Source organism: Ictidomys tridecemlineatus, chromosome 15, assembly GCF_052094955.1.
Source record: "Ictidomys tridecemlineatus isolate mIctTri1 chromosome 15, mIctTri1.hap1, whole genome shotgun sequence".
Taxonomy (NCBI): domain Eukaryota; kingdom Metazoa; phylum Chordata; class Mammalia; order Rodentia; family Sciuridae; genus Ictidomys; species Ictidomys tridecemlineatus.
This window is the reverse complement of record NC_135491.1, coordinates 29,827,698-29,841,394: the sequence shown is the minus strand read 5'-3', so window position 1 is coordinate 29,841,394 and position 13,697 is coordinate 29,827,698. Positions and strand designations below refer to the sequence as shown.

Sequence of the window (13,697 nt, the reverse complement as noted above, 5' to 3'; positions counted from 1 at the left end):
TCTCCCTGGTGAGGGACCCCCGTTCCCCAGGTGAAGACCCGGGCATCCTAATGACTTGCCGAGCGGAGACCCAAGAGGTCAGCAGCACCCCTCATAAAGGAGTGCACGCCAGCAGTCTCAAGGTCACCCCACAAGGGGTGGGACACTAAGCCAGGGACTTGGTAATGGACCGGGTGACAGTCGGCCCAGCGTCAGGAACATGAATACCAGCTACCAGCTGAGGGCCCACGGCTGCCCCGTCTTCTGACTTCTCAAGAGCAGTTGGAAATGCAGTTTCCTAAGTGCCACCCCCCATTTTCCAATGCTGGCAGCCGAGTGAGGAAGACGTGCAGTCGAGGTGTGGATCATCGGAACACGCACCGTCCAGCTCCGGGCACTGTTCTGCCTGCTGCTCGAGGGAGCTGCCCCTGGGGGCAGGGAAGGCTGATGAGCCACATAGGCGTGACAATACCAGGCTGGCACCTGCTGCCCACTGTCCCTCTAGGACCCTGCTGCCTTCCACTGCTCCACCAGGCTCCACAGAGAGGTGCCTGGTGCCGCCCCCGAGCCAGCAGGGCCGGCGGGGCTGGGCACAGGGGGTGCAGGCACCGTGAGGTCCACCCAGGAAGATGGACGTACAAGAAGCTAAGCGGTACTGAGGGCCACTAGGGCCAGGCTCTGTTGAGGTGCTAAACGTGGTCTGTTATCCCAAGCAACCCCAGGGGAGAAGGGACTAGCCTGCCGTCCCCACCTCGCCCACGAGGAACTGGACTCACGGAGAGTAATGAGGCGTCTCAACCAAGCAGCAGAGACCAGATCCTAACCCCACTGCTTGTCAGCCCAGCTCTCAAATAAGGCCACCACTGACCACTGTCCCATAGGTCGCAAGATGGATTACTCAGCCTTATGCCACTTAACTCCTGCAGTTGTGCATAATCTGTCAACCTGGATGCCAACCCTGTGGTCAGACAGACAAATCACAACAAATTGAGCCCCCATCAAGGTGCATAGCAAGCCCTGGGGCTCAGCCTCCGAGTGTGGGGGCGGGGCTTCCCAGAGATCCCTCCCCCCAGCTGTGGGGGCGGGGCTTCCCAGAGATCCCTCCCCCCAGCGCAGGTCTTTTGCTTCTGGCAAAGAAACCTATTCCTCCCTCCTTCGCCAGACCTTCTGCCTCCCCCAAGTGTCCGAGAGAAGCAAAGAACCTGAAGAAGAGTGGCACTTCCCGGCTCCACCGTTTGCCCTCGGTTTCCTCATCTGTCAATGGGGCCCATCAAACTATCCTCGCAGGTTACTGCTAGAAAATGAGCCAAACTTGCCTGAAATGACAGGTCAGCGATTCAAGGCTAAGCAAAGCGATGACGGTGGGTGACTCCTCACCCTCCAGCTGGCTGACCTCGGCCAGCCACTCACCTTCGTTGCTTTCGGCTGAGAAATGGTCCCGCGTGGGTTCTCAGTAGGCTCCGCTGCCTTAGTGTGGTCTTGTCACGATAATCATCTCGATGACTTCCTACAAAGGGAACCGAGCTCAGGGGGGGCTGCCTGCCTACAAACTTCCATGGCTCCCACTTTCTTTAGGCATCAGGAACTCACTGGCTGCGCAGGACAGCCCACCTTTCCAGAAGCATCTGCCACACAGAAGCAAAGTGACATTAAAGTGAGACGGGCCACACTGCCTGCCCCGTCCATCCCCAGTTGCCGGTGCCTTGAGCCGGGGAGAAGGGAGCGAGGGCAGGGCCCGGGTCAAGACCCCTTCCTGGCCTCGGTCCTCTCCAGGGGAGGTGCTGGGGAAGCAGGGCCTGGTCCCCGGGCATTATCTGAAGGTCGGGCAGGTCAAGCCCTAAAAGAATGGTGCTGACCCCAGAAAGAAAAGGGGCGGGGGAGGGCTGAGACTGGGCCTGGGTCCTCCCTGTGAAGCTCCGTCCCTTCCCCTAAACCCTGAGCCTTCCTCTTTGTCCGAGGATGCAGTCAGGGTCCTCTGGAGCCCTGGGGACCCCAAGAAGCTCTGGGGGACATACGGAGGCCAGACAACCTTCGAAAAGGCTCTCGGCCTCACCGAGGGAACCAGACAGCAGGGAGGGACCTCGGCAGGGCTTGGAGCAGGAGAGCGGCAGACCCTTTCAAACCAGCGCTCTCTGCCCTCAGCTCAGCCTTTTCCTACCCCTGGTGTCTCCAGCTCCAGATGAAAATGATTCAGATTTCAATTTTTTTTTTTTAATTGCCAAAGAAAGCGCCGCCAGTTCTTCGGTTCTTAAAAAACTGTGGAATGTGCTAGAATACCGAAAGCCCGTGCCGGGACGTCCCCTCTCTCCCTCATCTGGACTCCATCCTCTGGCCAGCCCCTCAGCTGCCTCCAGAGTCCGTGTCCTCTCTCTGCTGCTCCCCAACCTGCTCTCCCAGATCCTGACTCCCTCCGGCCCCCAGTCCCACAGAGAGGCCGCTTCTCCCCCCACCAGTAGATGGAGCCCTGACCAGGTCCCACCTGCTCCCCACGGGGTTTAGCAGAAGCAGAAGGTCTTCCCCACCCTGCTCGTTCCCCACAGCCCCCTGACCAGAGGACCCACTCTGTGTCTGTACCCACCATGACTGCACTGAACACCCCCATTCACCTCACACGGGGGACCCTGGGAGGGGCTTCCATTAAGCTTCCAGGCATCTCTGCAGGGACCAAACGGGGTGTGCTTACAGCAAAGCCGAGATGAACCCCACCTTGAGGGGATTAGGTGCAGCGGGGAGGTGCTACCTTGCACACATCCCCATATTTCAGATCAGGGTAAACAATGAGCCAAGGTATGCAGTGCTCGGCACAGAGTCTGGAAAAGAGCAGGCGTGAAGTAAAAGTGGTTGTTATCTTTATGTGCAGTTAACGCGTCATTTTTTGGTGACTTTTTGGTCATAAAGTACAGTGACTAAAGTCAACTGAAACTGACCCAAGCAAAAAGGAACTTTCTGGGCTCGCCTGACTGTCAGGGCACGTCATGGAAAAGTTCAGATCTATGACCTAACGATCTCGCCGTGGGAATGAAATGAGAACCCTTATTCCCCAGCTCTGGCGAGCAGCATCCTGCGTAAGGACTCTGATTGGTCTAGTCTGGGTCATGCGCACCTTCCTGGGCCAATCACCACAAGAGTTTGACTGGTCCAACTTGAATCAGATGCCCAGCCCCTGTGGCTAGATTGAGCTGATGGGCCCCGCGTCAACCAAGCACTGGATGAGCAGGAGCAAGGGCCCCAGAGGAGGGAGTGGGAAGGCCGACGGTCCTCGGAACTGGACGCCTCCAAGGCACAGGACTCGGGGTCTGTCTGAGAGGTATCAGCCCCATTGGTGGACAGGGAAAGTCTCAACCTAGAGAAGAGCTTGCCTAGGGTCCCAGGGTTTCTTAGTGGTGGCCCTGCAAGGGCTCAATCTGCAGGTATCTGCCCCCACAGTTTCCCCAAAGACGGAGAAAGACCAACCAGGGGCCGTGCTCATGTTTCCCGCAGTGGAGCCGGCCGCCGGCCTGCCCCGCCCCCACACCCAGAACCAAGCTGGTCTTCCGGTCTTGGACTGGGTGAACCTGACCATTCACCCTGACTCTTGTCAAGGAAAAGGAAGGAGGCACTGAACAATCTGAGGAGCAACTTAGCCACCGTCCTTGGTCCTGACACATGGGTGACGTTGAGACCAAAAGCCCCTGGTCTGAGGGATTCTGGCCAGGGTGACCGCCCTCCATGGCCAGCCCCAGTGAGGCTCAGGAGGATGGCTCTTGGATTCTCACCCATTAAGTGGAACCAGAGGACCTCCTTCACCAGACGGCCCTGGGCCTCCAAGAATAGAAGGAAATCATTCGTGCCAGGGGTGTGCCATCAAGACTGACCTGGATCACCTGACGCCGCTCGGAGGAGGCCAGTGCCCTCTGAAGGGGGAACAATTCCCTCTCCACGGACATCTGCAAGAGCTTAACTAACTCTTCAGGGTAACCAGAGGCCCGTCTCCGTCCATCTCCCGATCAGTTCATCTGCACCCTCTCCTGACTTCTGAACGCTCTTTCCCTTTCTGCCTCCTCTGCTAGCAGACTTACCTGTCCTCTTCAGCTGGTGTTGTAGAGAAGCCCAGCTGGGCTGACCGCTGATACTGGGTGATGGTTAGCATCCTGGGCAAAGGTGCTGACCAGCCTTCCCCCACAGGAAGCAATTTACTACCTAACAGAGGGGCTGTCCATGTTAGAACCCCATAAACCCCACAGCTAACTCTAGGGTTTGAAGTGTCCATCCAAGAAAAAAAAGCCCTCATGCTGAGACTTTCAGGGCCTCCCGATTCTCCTTGCACGATTCCCTCTTGGATTGCATCCCCTCCCTCTGTAGGCCACTCCCCAGGTGTGATTATTAAAGTAGTTAAATCACTCGTCACACCCCCTGTGGAACCCTGGGTCTGGCTGGCCCTGGGACCACCAGACCAACAGACCATGACAGAAGTGAGACTGAACGAGGGCTGGGCCTCTGAGAAAGGCAGCTTTTATTTTCCTCCCTCTTGGAATGCCCATTTCTGGAACATTCCCTCTCAGAACATCCCAGCTGCTGTGCTGGAAGTCCAAGCCATGTGGGGAAGTCACCGATGTGTTTCAGTCAACAGCCCAAATGAACTCCCCGCAGCCAGCCAGCAACCAGAGCTGGCCACGGGAGTGCGCCGTCTTGGACGTCTAGCACCAACGAGTCACCAAGTGACTGCAGTCCCAGGGGACGTGACGTGGAGCAGAATTACCCCACTGAGAAGGGTCCATCCCCAAAGTCACAAGAGCTAACAAAACAGGTGTGCATGAAGCCTTGAGTTTCGTGGTGGTCGGCTACACAGCCGCAGGTGTCAGAATGCCAGGTTCGAGTTCTCGCCACTGCCCATGTCAGTTACAACAGTTTACCAACCAGCTAATCCCCACCCCGCGGCCACCCGTCCCCAGAGTTCTCTTCCAAGCCCAATACCGATCACATCATTCTTCTGCTCATGAGCCTCCAGTGGCTTCTCGTGGTCCATAGCACAGTCTTTACCCCCATGGATGCACATCAGAACCACCAGGGTGGTTTTTTTCCGAACACAGACATTCTACTTAAAGACTTGGTCAAGGTATCAGATTACAAAAAAAATTAAAAAATAAATAGTAGTGGAGGGGAAAAAATGGCATGATAGATTAAATTACTTGCCCAAAATTCTTCCTAGTCTACTTCTATGATTTACCATGAGCAGAAGGGACATTCACACCAGTATGTTGGACTTGGCCATGAGATTCATTCTGTTCAATTAACTATGGGTAGAAGTGACACAGTGCTGGTTCCAAGCTGAGGCCTTAGGTGACATTGCATAGTTCCTCTCCTCCCTCTTGCACTCCTGCTATTCTGCTGGAAAGACTTTGCCACAGACAGACGCTGCCCCTTCAGCCTGCGTCCTGCAATGAGGAACATAAAGAATAGACCTAAACCCAGGCCCTGTCCTGGACCACTCAACCAACACTAGTCAGGTGCCTGGAGTCACCCCAACTGATTTGCAGACCTGTAGTGAGAAAAATTATGTTTGTTGTTACAGGCCCTGGGGCAGGGGATCACCTGTTATGCAGCATCACTGCAATAAGAACTGACTGATACAGCAGGTGGCCAGAAGCATATGCCTGATCAAGAACCACGAGACAAAAGAGAAAATCCAAAAACAGTCCGCCAGTCAAGTGCTTTTGAGGTCTGGCTCCCGTGTGTGTCTAGCGTCATCTCCCAGCTTCTGAACCACAGTTCTGGGTGCTAACACCGACCCCAACCCTGATCAACCCTCACAGCCAAGGGACACAGAGGTGGCTGTCAAATCCAACTGAGAAAATGGTCAGAGAGCAGTAAGAGTCCGGCACCTGGCCAGAAGAGGTCCCAGGTATGGGGGAAAGAGAGGCCACACCTGGGTGCTGCACACCTGATACTGGATCCTGAAGCCACTGCTGGCAGACAGGGGACCTCCAGCTCTCCCTGCTTCTTTGGGAAGGGAAGCACCCGTTGGCCCTGTGACATCCTGGCCATCGTGGGGAAAGAGAGCAGGTACACAACTCCTGAAGGGGCCTGGTCACGTGCCAGTTAGCCCAAATCCCCACAGACACCCCCCGAAGCTTCACTTACCTACACGTGTGAACGGAGTTCAGATGTAAAGCTCAAAGTTTTGCTGACTCTTAGACAGTGCCATGTGAATCTTTCTCAAATAAGTATACAAAATATATCCTAATTTTTAAAATTGGTTTTATTTTTTAAATACATGACAGAAGAATGCATTACAATTCTTATTACACACATAGAGCACTTTTTCATATCTCTGTTTGTATATACAGTATGTTCACACCAATTCGTGTCTTCATACATGTACTTTGGACAATGGTGTCCATCACATTCCTCCATCATTGCTACCCCCCTGCCTCCTCCCTTCCTCTCCTACCCCTCTGCTCGATCTAGAGATCCTCTATTCTCCCCATGCTCCCCCTCCCTACCCCGCTATAAGTCAGCTTCCTTATATCAGAGAAAACATTTGCCATTTGTTTTGGGGGGGGATTGGCTGACTTGACTTAGCATTATCTTCTCTAACTCCATCCATTTACCTGCAAATACTATGATTTTATTCTCTTTTATTGCTGAGTAATATTCCATTGTGTATATGTGCCATATTTTTTATCCATTCATCCACTGAAGGGCATCTAGGTTAGCTCCACAGTCTACCTACTGTGAATTGTGCTGCTGTAAACATTGATGAGGCTGTGTCCCTGTAGTGTGCTGTTTCTAAGTCCAGGGCTCACTAAGGCCCCTTCGGTAGCTGTTTCAGTAAATGCAGGCCTTTTCTTGACCAGCTAGAAAGCCACCCCCTCCGGGAGGCCTTCCCTGATCTCCAGCTGCACCCAGCAGCCCAGACACACTGGGGTTCCCGTTTTCACTGACACAGAGCAGGAACTGGAGTCTCCGCAGCTGTGGGAGGCCCGAGGCTCCCCCAGGGCTGAGGTCAGCGCCGGTGCCTTTCAGGGTCCAGAAGAGCAGAGAAGACCCGACCGAGCAGGTGGGAGTTTTGCCCGCGGTGACCCCCAGCTGCCTTTAAACCCTCCCAGGGGGGCCACCAGGAAAACCACTCCCTTCCCCCCACTGCGCGAGCCTGGGCTGGTGAACGGGGCCTGGCCAGCCTGGCGCCTGCTGGTGAAATGCCCCGTGCAAAGTCCTCCAGGTGGGAATCCTGATCCCCAGGTGGGAATCCTGATCTCCAGGTGGGAATCCTGACCTCCAGGTGGGAATCCTGACCTCCAGGTGGGACTCCTGACCTCCAGGTGGGAATCCTGACCTCCAGGTGGGAATCCTGACCTCCAGGTGGAACTCCTGATCTCCAGGTGGGAATCCTGACCTCCAGGTGGGAATCCTGATCCCCAGGTGGGAATCCTGATCCCCAGGTAGGAATCCTGATCCTCAGGTGGGAATCCTGATCCTCAGGTGGGAATCCTGATCCTCAGGTGGGAATCCTGATCCCCAGGTAGGAATCCTGATCCCCAGGTGGGAATCCTGATCCCCAGGTGGGAATCCTGATCTCCAGGTGGGAATCCTGATCCTCAGGTGGGAATCCTGATCTCCAGGTGGGAATCCTGATCTCCAGGTGGGAATCCTGATCCTCAGGTGGGAATCCTGATCCTCAGGTGGGAATCCTGATCTCCAGGTGGGAATCCTGATCTCCAGGTGGGAATCCTGATCTCCAGGTGGGAATCCTGATCCTCAGGTGGGAATCCTGATCTCCAGGTGGGAATCCTGATCCTCAGGTGGGACTGTGAACCAGAGCTCCCGGGTTTGGAGCTGAGCGTCTTGAGCCCCAGGGTGTGCCGGCCTCTGGGTGTGCCGGCCTCTGGGTGCGCAGAAGTGCTTAGTAAACCTGCGGCTCCAAGGAGAGCGCCCTGGACAAGAGGGCGAGCTCACTCAGAAGGGAGAGGTCGCGAAGCCCGCCAGCACGCCTATGCCAGCCCTCCTCCCCTGTGAAGGCCATTTTCCACTCGAGTCCATTCTGGGGGTGAGTGACACCCGGGGGTGCTCCCCCACATCTCCTCCGTCCCTTTCCCCGGGGCGTGTTTTGACACCAACCGCCGGGCCCGAGTCTCGCGGCCCGAGGGCCTCGCTTGGCACCAGGAGACCTCAGAGACGGCAGGCCAGCTCCCTGCTCCTCACCCAAGAAGCCGAGTTGTCACTCACGGCCCGAGCTCCCCCAGGGAACTGGGCCAAGATCACCCCCTGGGACTCTGCGTGGCCTCCCTCCACCCTTCACCACGGCCACCCCCTGCACATCTCACTTGAGTCCCTGACACACTGCACTGGAGTCAACCCCCCCTCAGACCACTCCCTGGAGTTTCACACATAAGAAACAATGCTCTACCTTGTGGCTGGGCTTGGAGGGTTGTCCTTGTCCCTGACTGTGGCAGCGCCTCTTCCTCATCTCACACCAGACACCTCACCAGGCAGGACGGGGGCTAATCTCCACCAAGCAGACGGGAAGGCAGGGAGGCGAGGCAGGGAGCGATGGCCTTGACTGCTCTCCCTCTCCGTCCAGGCACCGGTGTCCACGGTCCTGAGAGCTTGGATGTTGGCACTGAAAACGAACCTTGAAGTGACCGAGGCGCTTCATCCGTTCTTGAGGAAACGCCTGGCGGTGCCTGAAAGGGAAGGTCAGAATTTTTCTTAGTCTTCCCACCGCCGCCCAAGTGACAGCGTGTGTGGTCACCGGGTCCGGTCAAGCTCGAAAGCCAACAGCCATCGGTCCCTTCCTAGGGACCACGGTCCTCCTTTGGGACGCAGGGAAATGCTTCACCACCTCTTGGTCCCACAGAACACAGACACAGACGGTCCCCGAGCGTGGAGTGATGAACACATTCCTGAATGTCCCTGCCTCGAGGACATCTCAGGGGACACTGCCTCTTCTTCTGGGTCTTGCTTTACGGCAGGAGCACCCCAGCCTGACACGTGCTGCCACACTAGCAGCTGTGCCCACCGTTGTCCTTGCGCCCTGGCAGCTATGAACCCCAGGAAAGGGACAGACACCGTCTGGGCATTGTGATGGAAACACCCCTGGCCTGTGCGCCCCAGAGGGCGCGGGGACCTCCCGGCATTCCCAGGCCACGCTTTGACGAGCGCTGCCTTTTGTCACGAGCACCCAAGTGCGCACACGCACGTGCGCACACACACGCGAGCCCACAGGACTTCTCTCACGTGACCTTTGAGAGGGCATCTGAATATCAAAAGAGGAAGGACGTCATCTAGGGAGAAAGGGTGCCTCAGGAGCATGGGGGCATTCAGCGCTAGGAACAGCTCACCGCATTGTCCTCCGCTTCCCGGCTTCTGTGGCCAGGGGCAGAGGCTGGCCCGGAGGCTGCTGTTTGGAAAACGCGTCCAGCCCCATGGGCCCCTCCTGGTGCAGAAGAGAGAAGCTCTGCCCGCACGGGGGGAGCCCCGGGGCGGCACACAGCTGGAGAGGGCTCTGCAGACCGGGCACCGGCCACAGGAGGGCCTGGACACCCACCCCAGCCCTCCCAGGGCAGCTGGACGCACGACTGCCCACTCCAGCCCCAGCAAGGTCGGCGTGAGAGCCGCCGAGACCCGTGGGTGGAGGCCGCAGCCTCCTCATGAGGAGCCTCCTGGAGAAGGGGCTTTGTTCACTGACCACACGGCCGGGCCCTTCCCAATGCAGCCTCCACGGCCTGAGTCACTGCGGGGGGCTGGTGCGCACGCTGCCGCCACCCACAGCCACACTCGGCCCCCACCTGGTACTCAGATCCTCCTCCTCACCGCCCAGTCCGCCGCCCTCTGCTCACCACCTGGCCACGTCCATGTCCCTTGGGGACGCACATGAAGACCAGGGCCCGAGGGCCTGGGCAGCCACCCTGGGAAGTCCCTTCTCATCTAGCGCTCAGCTCCCACCTCGGTGGAGGGAGAAGAGGATCGGGAGGCCGCTCCTCCGTCAACGCTCTGCCAGTCCCAACGTGCTGGGCTCTCCAGGGAAAGGGCACGGGGCACCCGGGCAGCTCAGGCAAGATGAGAGAGTGGCCTCCGCAGGCAGGAGATGACGGGTGTCCACCACGGGGTGCGGGGGTCTGGGACCCCCAGGGCCAAGGCCCCGGGGTTGGATGTGACAGTGAGGGGACACCTTGAGGGGGTGGGGCATGCAGGAGGGATGACTCGGGGGTGAAGGATGTGCTATCCACAAGGACGGTGACGGTGCTGAACAGATTTACTCTAGAAGATTCTCAGATGCCCCCGAGGGGCACATAACTGCCTCTGCCGCATGATCCCTCCCCATGAGGACCTCGCTGGTGGGTACAGGACTTGACGGTGGCCTCTAGGAGACCAAAGATGATTCTGAGGGTGGCTGCGAGGGTGGGATAAGATCAGCCCAGGATTCGGTGGGCTGAGTGGCTAGATCACCATTCCCAGTGTGGGTGGGCCTCGTCCGATCAGTGGAGACCCCCATGGAGCAGAGAGGCTGAGGACTTGGACGTCCTGGCTCCAGACTTGGACCAAATCATCGGTTCTCCTCGGGCCTCGAGCCTGCTGGCTCTCAGACTGGCACCCACACCGTGGCCTCTCCTGGTCCTCGGTCTTCAGGCTCAGACTGGAGTGACACAGGGGTCCCCCGGGGTCTCCAGTTTGCACACCACCAATCTGCACCCGGCTCCTCCGCCTTCCACTTGTGTGAAGTGATTCCTTACTTGTGCATTTGGTTCTGTTTCTGTGAACCGCCGCGCCTACCGCGGACGCAGCCTTGTGATCACACACAGGAGCCGCACTCAGGCAGGGCGGGACCCGCTCTGTGCTCGCGCTCTCTCTGGAGCGCAGGCTTCTCCACTGCCGCTTCCTTTTTGGAGGGATGGTGTGCGGGGGACAATCCCGGGTGTGACGGTTTGGATCCTGAGTGAGAAAGTGCAAGAACATGCAGAGGAGAAATGATTGGGTCGTGAGGGCCTGAGCCCAGTCCGTGAGTCGACCCCGGGGTGGGAGTAACTGGGTGGGGGCCGAAGGCGGGTGGGGGTGGCTGCAGGAGGCGGCGTCGGGGCTGTGGCTTGGGGTATGCATTTTGTATGTGGAGAGTGGAGTCTCTGCTTCCTGATGGTCCTGTGAGCCGCTTCCTCTGCCACACCATGACGTCCTACGTCACCTCCAGCCCACCCGGGGAAGGGAGACCTCGGAAACCAGGAGCCCCCAGATACACTTTCCCTTCTCTAAAGTTGTTCTTGTCAGGTGTCTAGTGGCGGCAGAAAAAAAAATAGCTAAAAACTCCAGCCTCGCACCTGCTGGGCAGGGCCTCACCGCGGAGCTGCGGACGGCCTCGGCCTGCCCGGCCTCCGTCCTCCTCTTCTCTCGGTGTCTCTCCGTCTCACCCTCTGGGTCACTGGGCATCCCAGGGAGTGAAGCTGGACTGCAGTCAGGAGCACACACCGTTTGCCAGGGGACATGTCCTGGAAGGTCCATGGGGGGACGCAGGCTCTGGGGAGGCCCCGGATGCCCACCGGCCGCACCTGCAAGGGAAGGAAGCAGGATTGGGCCGGGGAGACTCGGTCACCACGCAGAGCCACAGCGTCTCAGCCAACTCCAAACACTGCCCCCTAAGGGAGCTGGCCACTGGCCAGGAGCCTCCTGGGAAGGATGAGGCCTGACTTGAGAGCGGAGGCCAATCCTAGGCCCTGCGCTGAGGCGCCTGCTGCGTGCTTCCCGAAGCTGGGGCCGGGGTTCTCTCAAAGGGAGCCCAGGGGCGCAGCTCTGTGACTGCCATGCTGGACACACAGTGTCCTCTTCACTTTGTCCTGTTTGGGGCCAGGCATGTATAGGTGCGTCGAATGCACGTGAGATGCCTATAATACTGGTAACGTTGACGCCCGGGCGTGACACTCATTGTGTGCTTACAGGACGACCAACTGCTTAAGGTCTCGCCCTTATCACCACATTGAATCATGACATTGACCCTGCGCAGGTAGGAACTGATCACTATCCTCCTTTTTTTCAAAAAAGGGGACTGAGGTTCAGAGAGGCCCTCTGTGCTGCCCTCGTTGTCACAGCGTGTGGGACCTGGGACCAGGATCTCAACCTGATCTGGAGTCTGAGCTTAGAAGCCTTTGTGAAGAGAAGAGCAAGCGCTTGTAGCTCTTAGCTGCTGCTATCCCAGGGGCTGCGTAGGCAGATCCCCACGAGATGAGCACCAGCTTAGATCTGCAGACAAGGGAGCCTTGACCACCCTCCAGATTGCCAGAAAGGGCAGGGACCCTCATTGTACCCTGTATCTGATCTAATCAATCTACTTGTATCTAATCCAGCAACAGAGTTGCCACTTGAGCAGGGCAGAGGTGTGACTCCATGAACCCAACTCCGAAGCATGTGACCTTAGAAGTCGCCTCCAGGGTGCCCTCCTGGATCTGCTTGTCCCGGCTCGGATGAGGCTGGCTTGACCTCCCGGGCTGTGCTCTAAGAGCTGAATCAGAGTCACAAGTGCAGACTGCCCTGCTCCAGGTCCCCTGCCCTCCCCCGGCACTTGGAGGATGCAAGACGGTTCTTGGGAGTCTTTGTCTCTCCTTATAAAAAAAGCCACTTCTTCCGTCACTGAGCAGACAGGAGCAAGGCCGCGTCCCAACCTCTACTCGGTGCCATTTGGAAACAGTGGATGTTGAGTCAAACCAAGTGAGTTGAAGCCGATAATCAGACCCACACACAGGAACCCCATGCAGAGGCAGGGCGGCCCTCCTCTACAGCAGATAGGACAGGGAGGTCCGGACTGCCCCCGGGCAGCGTCCCTGGAGGCTGGCAGCAGGGCCCCGTGCAGGGAGGAAGAGGGAATGAGGATTATTCCTGCCACCTCGGAAGCGCAGGACCCATCGGAGGTGGCTCCTGGGAGAGGTGGGCTGACCAGGAGGACCCCAGCACCCCAGGGAGATGCTGCCGAGGGATCCTGGCCCACGTGGAGCCAATTTGAAGTCGGACAGAATAAATCATCTTTTCCCAGGCTTCTCAGGTGAATGGAAGCTCCAATTTAAAGGGGGTAAAAGTAACCTGGGCACAGAGGTGCACACGCCTGTCATCCCAGAGGCTCGGGAGGCTGAGAAAGGAGGATGGCAAGTTCAAAGCCAGCCTCAGCAGAAGCAAGGCCCTAAGCAACTCAGGGAGACCCTGTCTCTAAATAAAATGCAAAACAGGGTTGGGGGTGTGGCTCAGTGGTGGGGTGCCCCTGAGTTCAATCTCCAGGCCCCCCCATAAGTAAATAAATAAACAAGCAAACAACAACGTATCAGGTCTAGTAACTGGAAGCGAGGTATTACCACGCTGGTGCAGCGGTTCACGTCACGGGCTTTGGGAGCCCAGCTGCTTGAACTCCGCTCTTGTCTCAACTTCCTCATCTGTAAAATGGAGATGGTGATGACGGTAACCACCTCACCAGGATGCATAAAGATTCAGCGGCTTCATATACATAAAGCCGCAGAATGGCAGGGACTAAATCCACACTCTGGAAGAGGTGGAAACACAGGAGCTCCAGGGCCCAGGAGGCTCAGTCATCTTGTTTGGGGGATATCATTTCACCACCCCCAGTCCCCAGCCTTGGTTTCTCCATTTGAGAACCGAAATGGCTGCCTGGCCCATGATCATGAAGGAGAATGGAGACAGGGAAAGAATCACGCATGGACTGTAAATGGATCCCCTAGGACTGTGCAGTGTACCCTCTGAGCAACCGT

At 57.4% G+C, this 13,697-nt stretch overlaps 1 long non-coding RNA gene across 1 annotated transcript; it reads right to left on the bottom strand.

Annotated features, from left to right (window-relative positions):
- Positions 1-6,201: 6,201 nt before the first annotated feature.
- Positions 6,202-11,537, bottom strand: LOC144370851 (uncharacterized). The gene is made up of 2 exons (XR_013430869.1): positions 8,366-11,537; positions 6,202-7,892 (listed from the first exon to the last, which is right to left on the bottom strand). It is a non-coding gene; the product is annotated as an uncharacterized LOC144370851 (long non-coding RNA).
- Positions 11,538-13,697: the final 2,160 nt, after the last annotated feature.